Source organism: Chelonia mydas, chromosome 26 (assembly GCF_015237465.2).
Source record: "Chelonia mydas isolate rCheMyd1 chromosome 26, rCheMyd1.pri.v2, whole genome shotgun sequence".
NCBI classification, from domain to species: domain Eukaryota; kingdom Metazoa; phylum Chordata; order Testudines; family Cheloniidae; genus Chelonia; species Chelonia mydas.
The window spans coordinates 2,423,345-2,446,034 of NC_057859.1; the positions used below are offsets into that span (position 1 = coordinate 2,423,345).

General features: G+C 51.0%; 1 protein-coding gene across 3 annotated transcripts in view; it reads right to left on the reverse strand.

Annotated features, from left to right (window-relative positions):
* ADGRA2 (adhesion G protein-coupled receptor A2) overlaps window positions 1-22,690 on the reverse strand; it is a 103,259-nt gene that overhangs the window by 24,239 nt on the left and 56,330 nt on the right. The window lies entirely within an intron of this gene.

Below are 22,690 nucleotides of genomic sequence, written 5' to 3' on the forward strand. Positions count from 1 at the left end.
TCCCTGGGACAGGCAGCCATGGCACCAACTGGCAAACACCCGGTACGCCTAGCCTGTGCCACAGACCAAGGCCGGGCTGCCTGGAAGAGCCTGCTCCTCGTCCTCCACTTGCCCAAGGGGAGTGGAATGATGCCAGCAATGGCTTCATCCATTCACCTGCTCTGTGATGGGAAAAGAACTTCCAGAGATGTCCCAGGCTGCTGAAAAACGGGGCTGGGACATCAGTGCCCTGCGTGGTGGCACCTCTTGTGCCACCTGTCCACTAGGAACTGGACTGGCACCCCCTTCGCCTGATTCACACTGGGGCCGCCAGCAGCCCCCGATGGCAATGTTCGGATCCCACCGCTCTGCACTGCGGTCCCGTGACTGTCCGGAATGAGGGCAGCACTGGGGAGGCCCCTTGCCGCTCCCAGCAGCCAAGCACGTATCTCGATCAGCAAGGGGCCAGGCTGGAAGGGAGGAGTTGGCAAGGACATTCCTCCCAGGAGGGGGCAGAAGAAATCCTGGTCCAGGTGGATCCCGCGCCATGCAGGATGGGCAGGCCCGAGAGAGACAATAGGGTTGAAATAACCTGGACCCCTCTGGTGCCTCTTTCTACAGCCAGCCCCATTCTCCAGTGTGGGCGTCAGGACCCTCGCGGCTGCACTGCACCGCACTAGGAGCCTGCAAGCCATTCACAGGCAGCCTCCAGGGTGCAGCAGAACACCCACCGCCTTCCCACCGGCAGCGGGCAGCTGTGAGCCAACACTGCAACTTGGGTCCTCGATAGCAAACTGCCCCAAACTAGAGCAGCATGGGCACCGGCCTGGCAAGGCGCATAAACCTCTTGGGGACACAGCCACATGGGGGGAAGGGCCAGGAAGTGCGAGGGTTAACGCGGGGTTTGCAAAGTGCTTTGAGATCCTGCATGGCCGGGGCAGCAGAAAGGGACCCTATTGTTGTCCCTGCTGCGGGTTTAGATTCCCCAGCCAATCAGAGCCAGGAGTTGCCAGGGCTGAGACATGCTGGGCAGGAACCTCATTAGCAGCTTTCAGTTCAATCTCTCTCTAATTATCTCTCAGAAGGGAACAGGGAGCGAGGCTGGAAAGTGTTACAGCTCCCTGCTGGGTGGCTGGTTGGAAGGAGGGGAAGATGCCAGGCCTCTCTCTGTGCTCACGAGCACTCGCAGACTTGGCAGCAGACAAGGGTCTGCCCAGCAGCCCCTCATTGGCTGAGCTTGCCATGTGTGCGTGTTCGGTGTCCCCACGTGTCCAACAGTCCAGGGCGTCCTTCCAGACAGGTGGCGGAACGTGCATCCCAGGACGAGCTGACGGTTCGCCACGTCCCAAGAGCCAGGGCGCGGTGTCGCCGGGAGCCCATGGGGCTCCATTCCACGCTGCTTGTCCTACTCCGCTGAGTGAGTGAGAAACCCCAAGAGCCAGGAGCAGCAAAACGTGGCCAGGGAGCTGTCATGGAAGTGATGTCAGGACTGTATAGGATCCCATAGAGGATGGCACCCTTCCTCCTGGACGCGGGAGGCACCCACCACAATCCTGGAGCAGAACCAGCATGCCCCATTCAGGGACGTTCCCATGAGGGGGAGATAAGTTGGAGGAGCAAGGCTGGATCCAGATCCAAGCACACCTAGGGTTTGGTGGGCTCAGGCTGGGTCCTTCTCTAACAATGTCAGATTGAATCAGCAGTGCAGCCACCATGGAGTTTCAGCATATTCCTTTCCATGCGTGCTGGCAACAATCCAAGTCTCTGCCTGTATCTGCAGATCAACAATTCACCCCCCTTTGCTTTTACACATGGGGACTGATTTATTACCTGTAGGCCATCCCCCAGGAACCCAGCCTGGCAGAGGCAGACATTGGATAGGGGAGGTGATGTTTGGGTCAGTTGCCTAAGCCCCAGAGGTTGCTTTCCCATTAAACCCTGCTTCAAAGAGTCCGTGGAGCTGCCCGGGGTCGGTTATGGTTCTGCAGCCTGTTAAGAACCCTTGGCTTTTAGATTTCTCTTTGCTCTCTAGCCCTGGGCCCCTCCCTGCTCAGAAACGACTGCTTCTCCTCCCTGCTCTCTGCTTAGACAACTACACGGGAGAGACGCACACTCCAGCCCACCCAATGTGCGTCCGGTGGGTTGGCTGCAGCACGGCCTGCTCCATCTGCACGGCGCTAAAGAGGACAGCAAAGGTAAAGCCACCCTGGGAAAACCCACCTGCATTTTTGTGCAAGGCCCCTCCTGGACAACGCCAACAATGTCTCAGCTAAGAGTCTATGGGCTGAATCCCACAGCAGGCCAGCTGCTGCTGAAGATGTGCCTGCCTAGCTCAATATGGCCAGAAACTGGCTACGAGTCTTTTGTCACTGGCACCATTTAACATTGGTTCATATGGACATATGTATGCGTGAGCACGCTGCATACAAGTATAATTTCAATCGTCCTTTAAATGATCCTTTCAAAAACTGCCATGTGCTTGCACTAGGGGTACTCAGTAACAACACTTAGCTGGAAAGTGCTTTACTCAAAACTGGGCAAGTATCACTACTTCCCGTCTACAAAGTGGGAAACTGAGGCACGGGGCAATTAAGGCCAGAGAAGGGCTCAGCCCCAAGTCTAGGCCAGAGTTTCAAAACTACCCAGCACCCCACCGCTCCTGCTGTGATTCTCACATCCATATTTTCAAAAGAACTCAGCAGTCAACATACTGAACAGAGTAGAAAAACAGAACGTCACAGCCCTTCGCCGCCTCCTTCCCACCAGGGAGCCTTCTCTAGCCTGCTCCCCAAGCACACATGGGCTCGGAGAAGGGAATGCCAACAGAAGGAAACAGCTTAATCCCCTGTGCTCTGAAACTGGGGCCTTCCATATGCCACCTGGAGAACACTACCAGGCTAGCTCCGTACCCCAGCATTCAGAGCCGTGCTGTGCCCCACAGACGCTCCCCACTGCCCTCGTAGTGAGATGGGCCTGGGGCCTTCAGTAACATGAAGCTGTCGGCCAGCTATTTGTACCAGATCTGTTTGCCACAGTTGCAGGGAAAAGGGGCTGTCCCATCTGCACCAGGGGTCCCATTTCCTGCCCTGAGCCCTCTCGGAGTAACCTTACCGGACGGATCACATTTCCTATAATTGCATAATTTATGTCCCATGAGAATCCTGCAGCTCTGCAGTCTCTCTGCTCCCTCTCCCCTCCCCGGCAGCCCTCTAACGACCCCAAGTCTCGAGGCCCAAATGGCGCATCGGAAACATTCCACACAGCTTTGCCCTCCCCCCCTGAATCCAGAGCTCTGGCCAAGCCACCAATTCGGGTAATTCTATCCTACCTATGGAACTTCTTCCGCAGTGTCAGCTGGATACGGGATCCTTCTTCCCCTCCCGTCCTGTGCTAATGCCTGGCTTGTGTGTTGTTATATCAGTGGCTGTGTTCCACCCAAGAAGCAGCTGCATGCCAGTGACGCAGTTTCCGTAGCTTGTTTTGAGATGGAGGGCACGATAGAGACTCATGAGTCTCTTGTTACTGCCACCAGGCTGGAGAGGGGAGAAATTCCTTGAGGAGACTCCAGTTTGAAGCAGCTACCCTGTTGCAGAGGAAAAGACCCTGCTGCTTACCCCCATGGACCATGCGGACACGGGACATGCATTTTGTTGGTCCCCAGAACCCAAACCTGCCCAAGTAGTTTAGCTTTAACGGGTTGAACCAGTTTCCATTTTACTGCCTCTTCCATTAAACTTCTGCCCACGTCAGCTTACAAACATCCCTCTGCCTCCAGACTTTGCCTGGCGGGCCCGAGTGGAGACATCTCTCCTCTCCGGCCTGGGGAGACAGCCAGGGAGAAAACGACGCTTTATTCCCATTACAACCAACCTCATGCCTGGAGAATTCACTCGAGTAAACTGGACTGCGAGCCCCCCTGACCCGGGGCCAGCACAAACACGCTCTTCCCAGCAAGGGGAGGGAAATCGGACACCCTGCCTGCTGCCACTGGCTGCCCGGCAGAGAGCAGCCAAAAGAAACTCTGCACAACTCCCTCAGCAACATCATTCGGCCCTCTGGAGAGGTTGGGAAGTTCTTCAGCCAGGACGGCTCTGGAGCTGTGCTAGTGACGCATCTGGTGCATCCCACCGAGCACCGCGGACGGGCTGGGAAAATCCCCTGGTCTGGGCAGGGCCGCCCCAATGCCGCTGCTTCAGAGACACTGTCACCTCCTCCCAGCATGCACTGAGAAATGTGTAACCTCTCTCCACGCTGTATTACTGGGACCAGACTCTGTGCCCCTCCTGCCCCCTAGGAATCCCCTGTGGTGCAGGCAGTGCCTCAAAGCATCTCCTGCCCCTCACTCTGACCGAGCACCCAGCCCATCTTTGGGGTCAGCAGACAGACCCTTTCCATGTCCCAGGCAGTGAGGTCCAGTGCGCAGGGCATTGAATGGGGACTCAGGAGACCTGGGCTGTGTTCCCAGCTCCGCCACTGATCTGCTGGGTGATCTTGGCCAAGTTACTTCCCTTCTCGGTGCCTCTGGCTCCCCTCCCACTCTCTGCCTGTCTTTTCTCTGCAGATGATAGGCTCTTTGGGGCAAGGGCTGCATGGACAATGCCTCACATCCCCGGCCCCAATCCCAGTTGGGCCTCTTGGTGCTCTGCCGTACAGGAAAGTAAATAATAATCTCCTCATCCGGGGGCACTGACAGTGATGAATTGCCAGCGTCAGTCTCCAGCTGCAATCTTCTTTCACAAACACCGGTTCCTTGGCCGAGGAAAGGAAGAGAAAGTTAAAAGAAGAGTTCCGTAAAGCACGATCGGAACTGAGCTAAACACTGCCAGGAGCCAGCCCCCTGTCATGGAGTTCTTGAACGCCCGGGGCACCATCCCAGCATTTCTCCCAAGTCACCGTCTCTGTTCCGCTGGCCATTTCTATTTCGATTGATTGATTGATGCTCTTCATTAGCATGCTGGATATTGTGTCATCCCTTCACTCAACACCCTCCTACCAAGGCTCCAGGGGTCACCATGGACAAGCAACTGAGTGTGAGCAACCAGCCCGATGCCGCGGCTAACAGGGCTTAAGCGATTCTTGGACGCATAAAAAGAAGGGCGAGGTGAGCAGGGAAGTGATTTTACCTCTGCACACGGCGGTGGTGGGACCGATATGGTGCCCAGGTCTGGTGCCCACGTTTTTAAAAAGATGCTGAAAATTGGAGAGAGTGCAGCCAAGAGCCACAAAAACGAGTCGAGGGCTGGAGAAAATGGAGAAGACGGAGAGGTGACTTGACTACAGTGTCCAAGCACCTTCATGAGGAGAAAATCCTGTCTACAAAGAGCTCTTTGATCTAGCAGAAAGAGGAACAACAAGACTCAATGCCTGGACGCTGAAGCCAGACAAATTTAAATGAGAAATTAGGCACACATTTTTTAACAGTGAGGTTGATTAGCCATTGGAAGTGGTGGATTCTCTCTCTCTTGATCTCGTCAAACCAAGACTGCCTGCCTTTCTGGAGATCTGCTTCAGCCAAACACAACTTACTGGACTCAATACAGGGGTAACTGCCTGGGTGGAATTTAATGGCCTGTGACATACAGGAGGTCAGGCTGCAACTCGATGAATCTATGGTTACTAGGACTCTGGCTTCTTTGTACCACAGCCAGAAGGTGAAATCTCTCTCACCCGGGCCACTAGTCATCATCCCCCTGGAGCCAAGAAATGTGAGTCTAGTGAGATCCAAGGGCCCAAGTCACCCTGGATACGATCCCGCTCCTCCCTGATATGCACAGTGCCAGAGCACGTCCTGGTTCTGCCATTCCCCACAGCTGAGCTCTTCCTCTGCAGATGGAATGTGCTTCTTGTCCTGCAACCTCCCTCCACTGCTGGAGCCGGAATAACCACTGGCCTTGGCAATCATTTCAAAAAAATAAAAGAGAGAGACCCAAGTCCATAAAACTAATAAACCAATAGAAATGCCCTGAGGAACCGAGACAAGAGGAGCCTCTTAGTAATGAGGCTGGATGAGTTCTGTGGTTTCAACTGTGGGGAGCCAAGAAAGGGGTTTTATTTAATTGCAGTGAGATAAGGAACAAGTCAAAGCAAAGGAAGCAGCTAACAAAGGAGCCAGTGTCGAGGGCCCTGTGCCTTGCTCAGCCTATGCTGGGTAACCAGGGAATACATTGTGCTTCGGGGCTCATACCCCTCTACCACACCTGGTCTCTCCTGATGGTTTCCCCGTAGGAGCCTCAGACCCCAGGACACTCAGTGAGGGAGGGAACAGGGGTATTCCCAGTGGGGCTTCCATCTTGCAGGCATAGTGCAGTGAGTGTCTGGTTCTGGGAGGGCTCTGGTACCTGCAGCTCCCTCTGGTTTCAAGAGGATCTCTCCAAATAGGCCCTATCCTGGGAGAGGCAAGGCAATCGCAGGGGAACCACCAAGTCAGCAGTGGGGTATCAGGGCTGGCCTTGCTCCAGATGGAGTCAGTAGGGGTTTAGAAGGAGCAGGCCCCTTGACTGCAAGCTCTGCTGGGTAGGGAACCTGTGCTGGGCACAGTCTGTTTAGCACCACGTGCTCTTACAGTGACATACGTACATACATAGGGTGAGTTACACAGTAAACAAGCTCCTGCCTAGGTCAGATTCACACCTTTGGAGCACAGGGTCAGGATTTGACTTGAGCTGACCTAAACCCAATGTACCTAGCAACTCCCCAGCTCCACTGAGCAGGGTCAGCACAACCACCAAGGGGAGAAGGAAACACTCTTTCGCAGGGTTTCTGGAATTAGATGTCATATTATATGGAGCATCAAACAACTGGCCTACAAATTAACCGGGGGCTCATTTTAGAGGGTGCATCGTTCACAGTATCTAGAGACACACACAGATTTTAAGGCCAAAAGGGACCATTTGTATCATCTAGTCTGACCTCCTGCCTAATGCAGGCCAGAGAGCCTCACGCAGCCATTCCCACGTCCAGCCCGTAACCTGTGGGTGAGCCAGCCATGTAGGCAAAGTGCTTTTTGTCCCACAAATATTCAGAACAAGCAGGCTGCAAAGGTCCTGTTAAAAGGCAAATCCTGTCACAGCCTGAAGTGTGGAGCCACTCTGTGATATTCTCCTGCCTGCCGGATAAATCTATTTCTTAGGCACTAGCTCTGGAGAGGGGAAAGGCAGAAGATTCGCAAAGGCTACAACAGAAAGCTCTTGCCTATGGGCCAAGTTGTTTCTGGAGATGCCTTATCCCAGGCACCAGAGGCATGTGATAACAGCACACAGCCATTGTCAACACGCTCTCAAAAGGCCTTTGTTCTTCGCCAAGCTTGGAGGAAACTCATTCGGTTTATTAGCTTGATTGTAGCATGTATCTAATCACAGCTGCAGAGCAATAGCAGGCTTGCGCCAAAGTCGAAGACTGAGGGATACGCATACAGCAGTGAAGAGGGCAACCCCCCCACACACACACCCACCCACCCCCTCAGACCCGGGCATGGAAAGATTAAATTACGATCAGTAAATGTCCGTGTCAATTTCTCTTTCCAGTGCCACCCAAGTAACTACAAAGCCGTCTTCCTCATTAATAACCAGCTTTTACTGAGAGGGGAAATCAAACACACATGCAGATGGCCTTAGAGACAGCACAGAGCTGGCAATACAAGCCCAGCTCGGACCCTGAGTATGGACTCTGCCCTCTAGCCATCTCTGAAGCCCATGCTGCACTGTCTTCACTAGTCCTGTTACCTGCAGTAGCTGGATTCCAGCTAGCTCCGGTCGGCTAACCCGTGCACAACTTCGGCTGTGTAGACAGAGCTGAGAGAGAAGTAAGGGAGGGAAGGGCTGCGGCCAGGAGAAAGGGCGATCCCAAATGCCACGAGGAAATGGCTCCTTTACCAAAGCTCGGCAAGCTGAATTTATGGTGCAGCGCCATCTCAGCACATCCGGCCAGGGCTGCTGGGGAACTGTTTAAGGAGCTGAAGCATTCGGAAGAAGGAATAAAATCCAGATTTTATCAGTAGGTTTTTTTCCTACTTCAAAAACAACAAGAAAAACAAAAATAAAATAAACCCTTAAAATGTGAAGGGGTGGAGGTGGGGGACCCTGACTCCAACCCTTCCAGCCAAAGCGAGCAGGAAGCAGACATCTCTGAAGGGCTTTTGTTTCCTCCCCAGGCTGATAATTCCCTTTAACCTCTCGGGTCTGGAAGCAGCATTTTTCCAAGCTCTCAGCTGCTGTGAGCTGGGGAGGGCAAAGTTAAGGGGGGAGTGGACGTGCTGCTTGTTTTTTCTGCTGGGATCTCAGACGGAGGCCACCCCCTCTGCATGTACAGCAATCTCCTGGGCTGTGCTCCTGCCCCTCTCGTCAACTGGCTACGATATGGGGAAGTGCCCCCTGCTATATTCCTGCCGGGACATAACGCCAGCTTACAGTCTGTCCACCCCAAGAGTTTACAGAGCGCTAACAGGCAGTTCCAACATTCCTGTCCTCTTCGCTGCCTGTCCAATTACCGGATGGTGTTGTGGTGGGCTCTTACGCAGGCTGCCATGTGTCACCCTAGAGGTGGCTGCATTCAAGTAGAGGATGGGGCAGGAGAGGAATGCGACCTTTTTTGTTGTTTTGTTTTATGATAAAGTTAATCAAACTTTTTCAAACTTCAGAACAGGATCCATTTTGCTCCTAAGTTTATCTAGATGGGCAAGAGAACAAACCTCACCATCTGCCTTTCTCTAGCATCTTCCCTCCAGGATCTCAAAGTGCCAGGCCAGCCTCAGAGCCTCCTTGAAACGTTTGGTGTCATTTCCCCCCATTTTACAGATAGGGAAGCTGAGGCAGAGAGAGAAGGGGAAGGGGATCTCTGGGGGGCATTGCTGGGAAATAGACCCAGAAGCAGAAAGATTGAGTTTGTTTTGGCTTTTGGAAGTACCACATTTTGGATTTAAGCCGTGACCTAATGCAACAAGATACTCAAAGGAACCATTCTGAAAGCAGCCAGGACCTCCTATCACCCTGGTGTGGAGACCTGGTCACAGACAAGGAGTTCGGACTGCAGCCCCAAACTACTCCTGCCGCAGTGACCACCTAGCAGAGAACAAATGCTGCTGGCCACACAGAGAGCCGCTGCTAAGCCAGACCTGAGAAGCAGCAGACGCAAAGGGTCTAGAGATCAACCACACGGTATTATGGGGGCAGACGGGGGCAGTTGTGAAGCAGGTGGTGTGTCAGGACAGACCTCAAGAGCACTGGTTAGATGGTGCTAAGTGCCCTCTTCCTTGCGCCTGACTCTCTGGCCTAGGGCACACGACAGGAAACTGCTCTAGTGTAAGTGGAAACATTCATCTGGAGCAGAGTGCACCCGTGTGCGACAGAGCGGGAGCTCCTGGCAGAGTGGTGACAAGGGGGAAAAGCTCCCCCACAGTATACCTGCTCACGCGACTCAGTCAGCACGTGAGGGCCAGTGTGCCTGGCAGTGCGAATACCGCAACGGGATAATCAAGGCACAGTCTTATTCTCCACCTGAGTTTCCCACCTCTACTTCAGGGCTTCTCAGCTTTTCCCAGACCATGGCCCCATCTTACAAGAGAAAATGAGTCTCCCATCTGGGCACACGCAACACACACACACACACTCTCTCTCTCCCCCCCCCCCCCCCCCCCCCCCAAAGGACAGAGCCTTGGGTGGGCTCTGTACAGTCTTGAGGACAATTGTCTTGTTGTTTTAAACAGCATCAAGGCTTACTTTATGGTTAGACCATAAAAACCTCCCGCCTGGAATGCAGCTATCTTGCTTCAGATTCCAGGAGAGCAAATTTTGATGGTGATTTTTGTTTTTATAATGGGGGCATCCATTTTGTAGGGCCAGAGACCCAAGAACTCAGTTAACACAGGGGCTCCCAATCATGCCCCTGATGACTACGATGACCTGAGAGGAATCAGAATCAGAGAGGATCGCAAGGCCCGATGTAAAGAGCTGCACAGGCCAAGCCATTTGCAGCACACAAGCGTGAGGCGTTCTACAAAATCCAGCAACTATGCTACGTATTCCTGAGTGCCATCTACTGGCACCTTGACTATTAACTAACTATTGACATACATACAATATAGTGCAGTCCTGTAACAGGCAAAAGTCTCCATATCTCATTAGCAAACATAACACGGAGGGTTGGATTGCTTTGGGTAACTCAAGACGCCGTGGCACGTTTATTTAGCAACAGTAGGGTCATTAGACCCTGTGCCCTGACCAACCTCCAATGCAGGTAAGAACATTCGGCAGCCCTAAGTTCCCTCTGCCGATTCAGTCGGACACTGTTCTTTGCTTCCTCTTCTATGCCGTTACAGTGTGCCCTCTCAGAGGTGGTGCCTGTCAGTAGTGAGCTGAGTAATCCTGATAATCCTTTATTCCCTAGGTGGGTTCCTGCGTTTGTAAGTAGTTGTGCAGCCCGGCATGAAAGGCTCGGGATAATCAAGGCACAGTCTTACTCTCCATCCAAGTTTCCCACACCCCTCTGCACAGTAGTTCCTAGAACAGCTAACTCCCAGGTATCGCCAAGCAACGGGCACCCCGCAAGCCACGCGTTGCTTGGTGGTTTGCCATGTACATTGTTAGCCTCTGGCAGAAGTCCTAAGGCCGCCAAACCCAGTTCCCTTGGGATTGTAGGCAGCAACTCAATCGCTAGCTACACAGATGTAAAAACAGTGCCTTTTCCATGCAGACTGCAGACCCCCTTCCTTTCCAGGGACCTTACTTCCTCAGGTCTGAAGAGGGCCAAGAATCATGGGCCAAAATTCAGATTATGAAAATATTTCATGACGCATCACAGGATGACCTCATCTCTGCACACACTCTGCCCTGCCAACAAAAACAACATAACCCATGTTTGGTTTCCCAAGTTCTTTCCAGAGGAAGTTGGAGTCAAGAGGAGCAGCTCCATGAGATCTAGGATTTTTATTAACTCTTGACTGACCACTGCTAAGCATGCCAACTCTATGTAGATTGCAGCAAATCGTAAAGGAGATCGCTGCATCGGAAGCAAACTAAAATATCAAATGATACACTGTTCCCTGGAAATAAGGCCTGAATATGCTGCTTCTACCAGGCTGCTGGGTGAAAGGCTGTGCAGTCAGCCTGTTTATCTGGGGATCTAACCCTGTTGCCTAGGCTTGAGTTGACTCATCTGGAAATTACCCCCGATGGTTCCTTGGCATCCTAAATAAAGCAAGCCAGTGGCCCAAGTCCAGCTCCCATTGGACAAGACCATCACAGCTGGCACCAAGTGACCACACAGAAGGCAACTTCAGCCAAGACACCAAGGATTTGATGGCCATGGAGATGAAGCTCTCTCTCTCACACACTCTAGGAAGGGCTTCCTGCAAAGAGCAGTGTGTGGGGGAGGTTTTCCCTGCTGCATCTGCTTTGTGGACAAGAGGACAACCTTCATCCTTCAGGGCTGGGAACCTGGCACCTTCCATGAACATGAACACGTGGGTTGAGCAGGAAAAGCCCAGCATACCCAATGCTCCCCATCAGCAAGGTGCCATCACAAAGCCTCGAAGCACACTCAATTTTAACCACACAGCTAGCCCCATTGAAGTCAGTGGGATTATTCACGTGCTACCCTGACTGTGGCCCTACTAACCAATGAATATGCAAAGAGTCCTGCATTTGGCAGGTGAAAACCAACCTAGGAAGGTTTCTCACCATGAGAGCTTTTGAAGAGAATGGGACAAAGTGACACTGAATAAGAACGGGCTCAAAAGCTCATCACAGATGCCAGAAGGAAAGCAGCGTTAATGCAGATAAAGCCGCATCCCATACCTATCTGGACAGGGTCAATCTGCTGATTCCACAGGGCTTTTCCACTGGGAAGGCTACTAGAGATGGAGGAAGCACAAAGGAAATGATCAGTGGGATTCTGCTACGTATCAGGGCTGCAAGCAGCTGCTTTGGGCTTGACCGTCTCTGCGTACGGTTCCTTGTCACTTTGCCTGGGGGTCCCCATCTATCACACAGTTGGCCCCATTCATATTTTCTCCTCGTGCATTTCACACATAACCAGCGGGTGTCAGTGGTACCCAGTCTCACCAATGAACAGAAAAACTCTCTTCAATCCCATAATGCTCATTAACCCTTCATTGCCTGAAAGACCATCAACCTGGGGCCAAAGAGGAGGTGGAGGGGTGGAGGAGAGGGAGGTCAGAAGGAACGACACCCCACCCAATCGTGCACAGCATTGCAAGAACTAGCTAAGCACAAGACGTGGGTTTTCACCTTCCTCTGAAGCATCAGGCAACGGCCACTGGTAGGGAAAGGAGACTGGACTAGATGGTCCAGTGATGTGATCCATCACAGCAGAGCCTTGGGCCCTTGAAACCCTGCACATTCCCTATGGAAATTCACATGGATCTACAAAGGGGAATTCTCCCTTTAGCTCATAAAAGGCTCTTCCACTCCCCTGGGCTTCCAACAGTTCACTGGGCAGGCTGGGAAACAGGAGACCAGCATCCCCTTGCCCCGCTCACCATTCCTAACCAGACTCACGTCCCGGCTTCGGAAGGGACAGTCGCAGACTGGAGTGTACGTTCAGCTCATGTTTTCCTTCAGGTCTCTCTTCAAAGCTGTCTCCTCTCCCCCCCTTCTTTTAACAGCTGCTGCTCCCTGCTGGTTTTGTCCTGCGTCCATTTAACACTTATCTACTGACAACTCCGTCTGGCGTTAAGCGTAGTGCTGGGTGTCCAATCCAAACAGAACAACTGCACTTCAGGAAGGGGAAAAACGCCTCGCAAACGTTGTTCGTTGCCTGGCTGTGCAGTCAGCAAACGCTCCAGTTCATGAGTCCCAGGTTAATAGGCGCAGAGCATTTGCTCTCTCTCCAAGCCCCTACCTTTTCTTAGCCTCCCTGGGCTTTCGGCTCACTTTTACATGGTCTGGATGAGCACAGAGCAAAGTTCTGACCTTTTTACAGCCTGGCTTTACTAGGTGCAAACAACCAAGTGGAACCGGTAGCACTCCTGAGCTCCGAGCAGCCTGTGCAGTTCAGTAGCTTTCCTGCCGATTTCCACCTCTTCCCTCTGACAGGTTGGGGCCCGGGGGAGAAAGCGAATCAGAGCTGTCCTCTACCAGCAGCTAAAGAATAGCTGTAATACGGTCACCTTTTGCAAGGTTACAGGCCTGGGTCAGGCAGGGTTTCCTTCGAAACATCCCCTGTTCCAGCCCTTGAGAACGCTGGAACCGCTCATCTCAGAGCGGGATCTTGGCTTGAAGGGTTTCCAGCTGGGAAGGGTTCTTTGCTTCTAAAATTTCCTTAATGATATTATTGGATCTGGGGTGGAAAGTTAGCTACAGGTCAGCAATCGTTACTACTTCCACAGGCATCTTTCATTGCACACTGGTACATAAGGCTCCTGTCACCCACTACTCAAGTCTCTAGGATGGAACACAAGGCATTTTAACAGCATACAGCAGTATTACGCAGTAGTTTAGGACAGGAAGTGAATACACTGATCTCAGCCACGGTACCAAGTCCAGCTGAGTCTGCAGGGACAGGACATCAGAGTCAACAGCTCTCCTCTTTAAATCAAGTGCAGTGGGAGCATTAATGACCCAAAAGGGGTCACCTTTGTTTTCAGATCAGGCAAAGCGCCCCCTTACGCCACGTTGTGGGCACTTGGTTCAGCACAGAGCGGAAGAGGAAAAATATCTCCAGCTGAGCCAACAACTGGGATTTTTATTTCCTTGTGGGTCACACAGTAATTCGAGGATTTACAATGGGACTTTCACCATGGACTTCAAGGGGGAGCAGGCTGGGCGGAGGGCTGCAGCTCGGAAGGAAGAGACGCAGAGGCCCAAGGGGGAGCAGGCTGGGCCTGGAGGTGACAGGGAGGCAGATGCCCAAGGAGAAGCAGGCTGGGGCTGCTGGTGGTGGGGGAACAGACGGGGACCAGAGGGCACAACCCTTCAAACACAACCAGCCTTCAACCCAAAGGGAGCCTGAGTGACCCAAGGAACCACCTTCCACAGCCACGTGCGGCACTAGGCAGGACCCCTCTGGCCTTGGCTTCTGCCAGCGAGAGCCTGGTCCCCAGTGCAGCAGGCAGGGACGGGTGGAGGCACAGACCGCGCCCCGCAAGCAGCGCCCTGCTCTTGGAAGCCTCTGTTTCGATAAGCTGCAGTTTTCCCTTCTGACAAATGCTCATCTCTCACCGGGGCTCTGGCTGGGTTTGGGAAACAACGTGGCGTGTGAACTGCTTCCCAGTGCTCTCTGAACCCCCATGCATGGTGGAGCTAGGGGAGACGTGCCGCATGCCAAACCCGCCATCTGCATGTTTTCAGGGAGGCAAAGAGTTACAGCGAGTGATGTGTGCATCGACGCTGCCTCCTGTTTGCACCTCTTCACTCAAAACTCATTTCCTCTCCTGCCACCAACTGCTTGGATTCCCAGCCTCTGAGTGCAGAGGCCCTGCACTGCACTGGAGAGAGGAGCCATCATTCCCACCACCGCCAGCCAGGGACCGCCGCGGGCAGGGCAGCGGCCAAGGGAGAACAACTGCAAATGGCAAGCAGGATGGTACCCAGATCTGGGAGCCTTGTGCCTCACAGTGAATCCAGGCGGCATGCCCCTCACTCATTGTCCCTGCACAGGGAACTGCTGCTTCTCTGTATCTGCGAGTCGCGTCATTTACAACCATCCCTAAAAACATATACTTCAAAACTACTGACCAGAGACCCCTCCTTGGCCAAGCAGAGGGCACCAATGCACACTGTATCCAGGTGAACAGGGGGTGCTGAAGGAACAGCTCCGGCTCACCTGGCTGTAGGCCGGGTAGGTTCATCAGTGCAGGCTCTGGGAGCTCAGCAGCCCTGCCCTTAGATCACCTCCCCACCCCAACCCCCAAAACCACATTCCGAAACACAGCCCGAAACCTGGACTCTCCTACGGCCCATCCACATCCCCGGGGATTGGGGAGCTGGGCTGGGACCCTCCCAGGAGCAGGCTTCCCCCTCCTGGCTGGCCTGGGAATCCCTCTCTCACAGCACTCAGGAGAGCACCGGCTGCCGGCAAGGGGGGAGGCACACGTATCTAGCCGTCAGTATTCCTTGTGATTCCAGACGCGTCACAGAAATTGATGGGCCAGACCAGGGGCCGTCAACTACTATCATCATTGTATTGCCCTTCCACTGGGGCGCCCAGTCAGGGGCCAGGATCCCAGTGTACTAGCACTGTACAAACACAGAACAAAGAGTCCCTGCCCCACAGCGCTTCCAGTCTGGGGAGAGGAGAAGAGAAAACAGACAGACACATGCAGACGGGGAAGCACAGGGAACAGAGAGACAATGCTGGTCAGCACAATGGGCAGTGGTCTCAGTGCACCAGCAGCCTGACTTGTCACGTTTTTTGGAGGCATCGCAGCAAGCGTCCAGTCCCACGTCCTGCCCATGAGCGCAGCCAGTACCAGCTGCTGCTAAGCAAGGCGCAAGGCCCTCATAGTGGGCAGTCCCGAAATACCCTGCTCAGGGTGGGCAGAGCTTCCCCAGCAGCTCGTGGTGAAGCACAAGGGTCTCCGTCGCTCCCATGCAATAAGGAACATCCAGGTGATGTTCCAGGTGAGAGCAGTCATAAGCTTTAAGGCCTCCCTGCTAGACTCCCTTGGGCAGAACCCTCTCAGGGGCTCTCCTTGAGCACACTTTTTACGCGTCAGCGAAAACCATCTGAAGCTGGAGTTCAGCAGGACGGGTGAACTCTCAGCGAATCCCTTTCGAGCAAGGAGAAATCGCAGTGTGCTCGTACTGCTTCAGGACAGTTCCTTGGATACAGACCAAAGATTTCCATAGCCTGAATGTAAACAGCCAGAGATAATATAAACTCTCCATTCCGCGCCCCTTCCAAGTTCATCCAGCGTTCCCTTGGGACAGCTGAGTCCCTGGGACTTTAACCCAACATTCCACACTAACATAAACAAGCGACAATGGAAGCAGCAGAAGCGAATACCACAGGCTTTATCCCACTCAGCCCCGGCTTCCTGACTTGCTGGGCATGCTAAGGATGCAGACAGGCATTTGGGGTTTTTAAAATACAATACATTATCCTGCTAATGACACAAAGCAGGAACCGGGCTCTAAACTGCATTTGGAGAGAGCTGGGGGAAGGCAAGGAGAGGGCTGAATGCCTCTTGCAGAACTGCTCACCCAGCAGGAGGGAGACCCAGCTGGGGTAAACTGGCACAGCTACTTCGACTTGGATGGGGTAGCTTGATTCACTTCAGTGCAGCTATGACAACAAAAGAGATTCAAGTCCAGGACCTCCACAGTAGCATCCTCCACTTCCACACACAGGGCCACGTAGCAGGCAGACCTATGCGTGAATGGGACAATGGTGCTCAGAAGAGGGAGTTAGGTTTATTAGGAACTGGGGAACCTTTTGGGAAAGGAGGAGCCTATACAGGTAGGATGAGCTCCACCTAAACCAAAGCGGAACCAGATTCCTGGCTTGTAAAATTAACAAGGTCATAGAGGAGTTTTTAAACTAAGGGCTGGAGGAAAGCCGACAGGTACGGAGGAGTACAAGGTTCGAACACAGACATCCCTTAGGGGAGGATATTTTTAAAGGGGATCCTAATAAAGAGGAGAGGATAGATGTTGATAAAGTACAGCCAGGAACTGAAGAGAACCAGTCAGATGAAAAAGAGTCTCATTCAATTACACCACATAAAGACAGACAACAAAATATTGACAAATTTTGTAAGTGCTTGTATACAAATGCTAGAAGTCTAAATATTAAGATGGGGGAACTTGAGTGCCTGGTATTAAATGAGGGTATTGATAGAACAGGCATCACAGACACTTGGGAGAATGAGGATAATCCACGGGACATGGTAATACCACGGTACAAAATATACTGGAATGACAGAGCAGGTCGGGCTGGTGGGGAAGTGGGTACTAGATGGGAAAGAAAGCATAGAGTCAAATATAGCAACCATCTTAAATGAATCAAACTGTACCACAGAATCTCTATAGATAGAAATTCCAGGCTTGAATAATAAGAATATAGCAGTAGAAATATACTACCGACCACCTGACCAGGATGGTAACGGTGATTGTGAAATGCTCAGGGAGATCAGAGAGGCTACAAAAACAGATAATGGGGGACTTCAATATCCCCATACTGACTGTGAATGTGTCACCAGGGGATGGGATGCAGAGATAAAATTTCTAGGCTCCATTATCGACTGCTTCTTAGAGCAGCTAGTCCTGGAACCCACAAGGAGAGAGGCAATTCCTGGTTTAGTCCTAAGTGGCATATAGGATCTAGTCCAATAGGTGAATATAGCTGAAACAGTCTGATACTAGGAACCATAGCGTAATTAAATTCAACATCCTTGTAGGGGAGAAAATACCACAGAAACCCACCATAGTAGCACTTACCTTTAAAAAGGTGAACCACACAAAAATGAGGAGACCAGTTAAATGGAAATTAAAAGGAAGAGTCACAAAAGTGAAATGCCTGCAAGCTCCATGGAAACTTTCTAAAAACACCTTAATAGAGCTTCATACTAAATGTATACCCCCAAATAAAGAAAAATAAAACAAAACAGTAAGAGGACCAAAAAATATCACAACAACAGAGTAAAAGAGGCAGTTAGAGACAAAAAGACATAATTTAAACATTCAAAGTCAAATCCTGCTGAGAAAAATAGAAAGGAGCATAAACTCTGGCAAGTCAAGCCTAAAAATATAATTAGCAGGCCAAAGAAGAATTTGAAGAGCAACTAGCAAAAGACACAAAAACTAACTGCAAAATTTCTTTTAAGTACATCAGAAGCAGGAATCCTGTCAAACAATTAGTGAGGCCATTGGGCGATGGAGGTGCTAAATGAGCACTCAAGGAACACAAGGCCATTGCAGAGATGCTAAATGAATTATATGCATTGATCTTCACTGCAGAGGATGTGAGGGAGATTCCCAGCCATGAGCCATTCTTTTGAGGTGACAAATCTGAGGAGCTATCCCAGATTGAGGGGTCAGTAGAGGAGGTTATGAACAAACTGATAAATGAAACAGTAATAAGTCACCAGGACCAGATGGTATGAAATTGCAGAACTCAAATATGAAATATGAACTCAATATGAAATTGCAGAAATACTAACTGCGGTATGTAACTATCACTTAAATCAGCCTCAATACCAGATGACTGGTGGATAGCTAACGTGACGCCAATTTTTAAAAAAGGATCCATTGGCAATCCTGGCAATTACAGGCCAGAAAGCCTAAGGTTAGTACCAGGGAACCTGGTTGAAACTACAGTGAAGAACAGAATTATCAGACATAGATGAACACAATACATTGGAGAAGAGTCAACACGTCTTTTGTAAAAGGACATCATACCTCATCAATCTATTAGAATTTTTTGAGGGAGTCTACAAATATGCGGACAAGGGTGATCCAATGGATATAGTGTACTTAGACAGGTTTCAGAGTAGCAGCTGTGTTAGTCTGTATCTGCAAAAAGAAAAGGAGGACTTGTGACACCTTAGAGACTAACAAATTTATTTGAGCATAAGTTTTTGTGAGCTACTGCTCACTTCATTCAGTGGATGCATCCGATGAAGTGAGCTGTAGCTCACGAAAGCTTATGCTCAAATAAATTGGTTAGTCTCTAAGGTGCCACAAGTCCTCCTTTTCTTTTTAGTGTACTTAGACTTTCAGAAAGCCCTTGACAAATTAGGTCCCTCACCAAAGGCTCTTAAGCAAAGTAAGCAGTCGTGGGATAGGAGGGAAGGTCCTTTCATAGACTGATAACTGGTTAAAAGACAGGAAACAAAGAGTAGGAATAAATGGCCAGTTTTCACAGTGGAGAGAAGTGAACAATGGAGTCCCCCAAGGGTCTGTGTTGGGACCTGAGCTCTTCAGCATATTTATAAATAATCTGGAAAAAGGGGTAAATAGTAAGGTGGCAGAGTTTGCAAACAATACAAAATTACTCTGGATAATTAAGTCCAGAGGAGACTGCAAAGAGTTACAAAGGGATCTCACAAAACTGAGTGACTGGGCAATAAAATGGCAGATGAAATTCAATGCTGATAAATGCAAAGTAATGCAATCTCCACTATACATGAAAAATGATGGCTCTAAATTAGCCATTACCACTCAAGAAAGATTTTGGAGTCATTGTGGATAGTTCTTGATAAACATCTGCTCAATGTGCAGCAACAGTCGAAAAAGCAAACAATGTCAGAACCTTTAGAAAAGGGATAATAATAAGACAAAAAATATCATGCCACTATATAAACCCATGGTACGCCCACACCTTGAATATTGCACGCAATTCTGGTTTCCCCAGTACAAAAAGATATAGTAGAACTGGAAAAGGTAGGGCAACAAAAATGATTAGGGGTATGGAACAGTTCCATGTGAAGAGAGATTAAAAAGAGTGGGATTGTTCAACCTAGAAAAGAGACGACTAAGGGGGGACATGATAGAGGTCTATACAATCATGACTGGTGTGGAGCAAGTGAAGAGGGAAGTGTTATTTACCCCTCCACATAACACAAACTAGGGGTCACTGAATGAAATTAATAGGCACCAGGTTTAAAACAAACATAAGGAAGACCTCCTTCACCCAACACACAGTCAACCTGTGGAACTCATTGCCAGGGGATGTTGTGAAGGCCAAAAGTATAAGTGGGTTCAAAAAAGAATTAGATACATTCCTGGAGGATAGGTCTATCAATGGCTATGGGTATCTCTACGCCTCGTTCTGCCAGAAGCTGGGAGGGATGACAGCAGATGGATCACTGGATAAAGTGTTCTGTTCTGTTCACTCCCTCTGAAGCACCTCGCATCGGCCACTGTCAGAAGAAAGGACACTGAGCTAGATGGACCTTTGGTCTGATCCAGCCTAGCTGTTCTTATGTAACTTACACCAGCTGAGGAGGTAGCCCAGTAATGTAACATACCATGAAAAAAGCCTTCAGCAGCTTCTGATTTCACATGCTGGTCTGTTTCTGAGTCACTTATGAAGACAGACACACACACCCCTTGGCTTCAGAGGCACCAGGCCAGCACCTATGAGAACGGGCTTCTCCAACACTCCATTTCCCATCCGATTCCAGCCCTTTTCTAATATGGATTAAGGCCTTGTCTTCCCACAAACCTGATCTGGTTTCATTAAACAGAGTGAATTAGACGGGTGCAAACCCCTCTGTGGGCTCTCCTGCACCAGTTTCACAGGGGCTTATATTTCAGTTTAGCTTAAACCCGGTGCTCCTGGTAGGCTTAAGTTAAATGGAAATAAGCCTGGTCTAAACGGAAATGGGAGTGTTCGCATAGAGTCTCTTGCATCCATTTAACTAAACCAGTTTAAAAATCATGCTTTAGGTTAAAATTGGTGCAACTGTGTGTGGAGATCAACCCTAAACATCACTAACCCCCCTCTCCACAAAATGGCCCTTCTAAAAGGGCTGCCAACCCTCCAGGATTGTCCTGGAGTCTCCAGGACCTAAAGATTATGTCATGCAATGAAACTTCCAGGAATACATCCAACCAGAATTGGCAACCTTACCTTCTAAGTGCTTTCTGATGTGATCAAACAGCCATAAAGATTTAACTGCTGTTAAACGTACATGGCCTACGGTTTCCCCGGGTACCTCAGTGGGCACACAGGGTTGCTGGGGTTTCAGAAAGGCTGTTCTTTCCTGCCCCAAATAGCTGTCGCACAGGAAGCTGCAATCTGCACTCCCCCTCGGCCATCCATACGGGGTTAATGAGGAAAATCCTTTGTCCCGTCTGATTTTGCAGGCGAGCTCACTGTTGCCGTGGGCTGTGCAGAGACATTATCCAGACAGAGCCCATGTGTTTACATCTGCCTTGGAAAGTCTCCATGTTAGAGCAGTCAGCCAACGGGGGGCTGGAGCCCTCCACCGGGGCCAGAGACAGGCCCAGCCTGGAATCAGGGCTTGTCTCTGAGGAAGCTCCGGCGCGGAGCGCCAGGTCAGGCCGGGCTGCGGGGTTGTTTGCATCACTCTCTCAGGGGAGGCCAAGCAGAACCTTAGGCAAGTGCAGTGTGTGGTTCTCTCATCAGGATACATTTTTCATTAAGTCACTTCCTTTCCCAGCCGGCCAGAGCCTCCACTCTCTTGCAGATTTATGATAAGGCTCTTCTCTCTCCACGACTTTTGTTTGGCTTAGCGTTTCCTCCAGTCCACAGATTTTCCCTCCTCCCTGCACAAATCAGCCCCCTGTTGATATTCGACAGAAGTAAGCGCAGTGAACAGCATGTCGCCATGTGCTAATGAAGGCTCCCCAGCCTCTCACAGCCTTCATTTTCACCCTCTGCACAGGTCCAGCCCCTCCTCTCAGCCTCCAGCCCCTCCCACTCCCTATGCCCCCCTCCTTTGTCTTTCCTCCACCTCACTTTCAGGTCCCAGGTATAAAGGTGCACACTGGAAACTGCTTTCCGGTTCCCATGCTGCTGCAGTGACAACAGGAGAGGAGATCCGAGATCCGTGGGTGATGCACACATGGGGCAACCACAAAAACAGGCCCCCACCCCAAGTCCACTCACAAAACTGGGCCAAATTCACCTGTGTGTAACCGAGGGAGCAGCACCAAGAAAGAATGCAGCTCAAGGCTATAACCAATCAGAACACACTGCCCCCGAATGCCCTCATTAATTGCTATCAACACCGCTGGAGTTGCTTTTGCTCTTTTAGGCATCATTGAAATACACGGGGCATGCACATCCATGCCACACAAGCCAACCGAAGAGAGCACCAGGCTTGCGGAAAGCTGCCCACCCATCAGAACGTAGAGCAAGCTGAGTTAGACGTACAGAAATGGAGACAAGGTCTGAGGCTGCTTGGAACTGGCGAACCTTTCCTGGGCCCCCAAGGACAGAGGTACTGGATGGCCTGACCAGAGCAGGCCCACAAGGGGCAGAAGGCAAGGGGATGATGTCGCTCAGTGTCCCTAGGAATTCAGATCTTGTACCAATGAAAAAATGTAATGGCCGACGGAGCTTAAAGAGGGACTTGCACACTAGGTCAGACAGCTTCTTTAGAGAACCATGGGAACAATTTACCAAGGGCGGTGGTGGACTCCTCCATCCCTGAATTTTTAAATCAAGATGGGCCGTTTTTCTGAAAGCTCTGTCCTAGGAGTTATGTTGGGGAAGTTCTCTGGCCTGTGTTGTGCAGGAGGCCAGACTAGCTGATCACAACGGTCTCGTCTGGCTTTGAGAATCTATGAATCCCTTCTTAGCCACAAGCCACCTTCTCTCGCCCCCTGGTGCCGCTGCTGCAGGAACCTGGCTGTAAACACGAGATTAAGCAACCGCATAATCCTGCAGCAGTCGCAGACCTGCTCATAAGGGCATGTGCGCATAGCAGCTTAGGCCGAGACTAGACTGGCAGCTTTTGCTGGCATAGCGAGGTCAGTTAGGGGTGTGATGTTTTGCCGACATAGCTGTACCAGCAAGAGCCCCAGAGCAGACCCATTTATACCAGCAAAAAAGTGCTTTTGCCGATAGAGCTTATTTTGCTGGGGAATTGGCATGAGCCCGATCAGCAATAGGACCTTTTACAGGCACACCCTGTGTCTGCACTAAGGATAGCCATGTGGCAAAACATTTAAGCATAGACAAGGCCTTGGAAAGTTCTATGCCTGCTCTCTCGCTCAGGTTTCTGTGCCAACATTTCAGAGCCCGCCTGCCTCTGTGCTGCAGGAAATCTGCCCCCGGCTGCTTT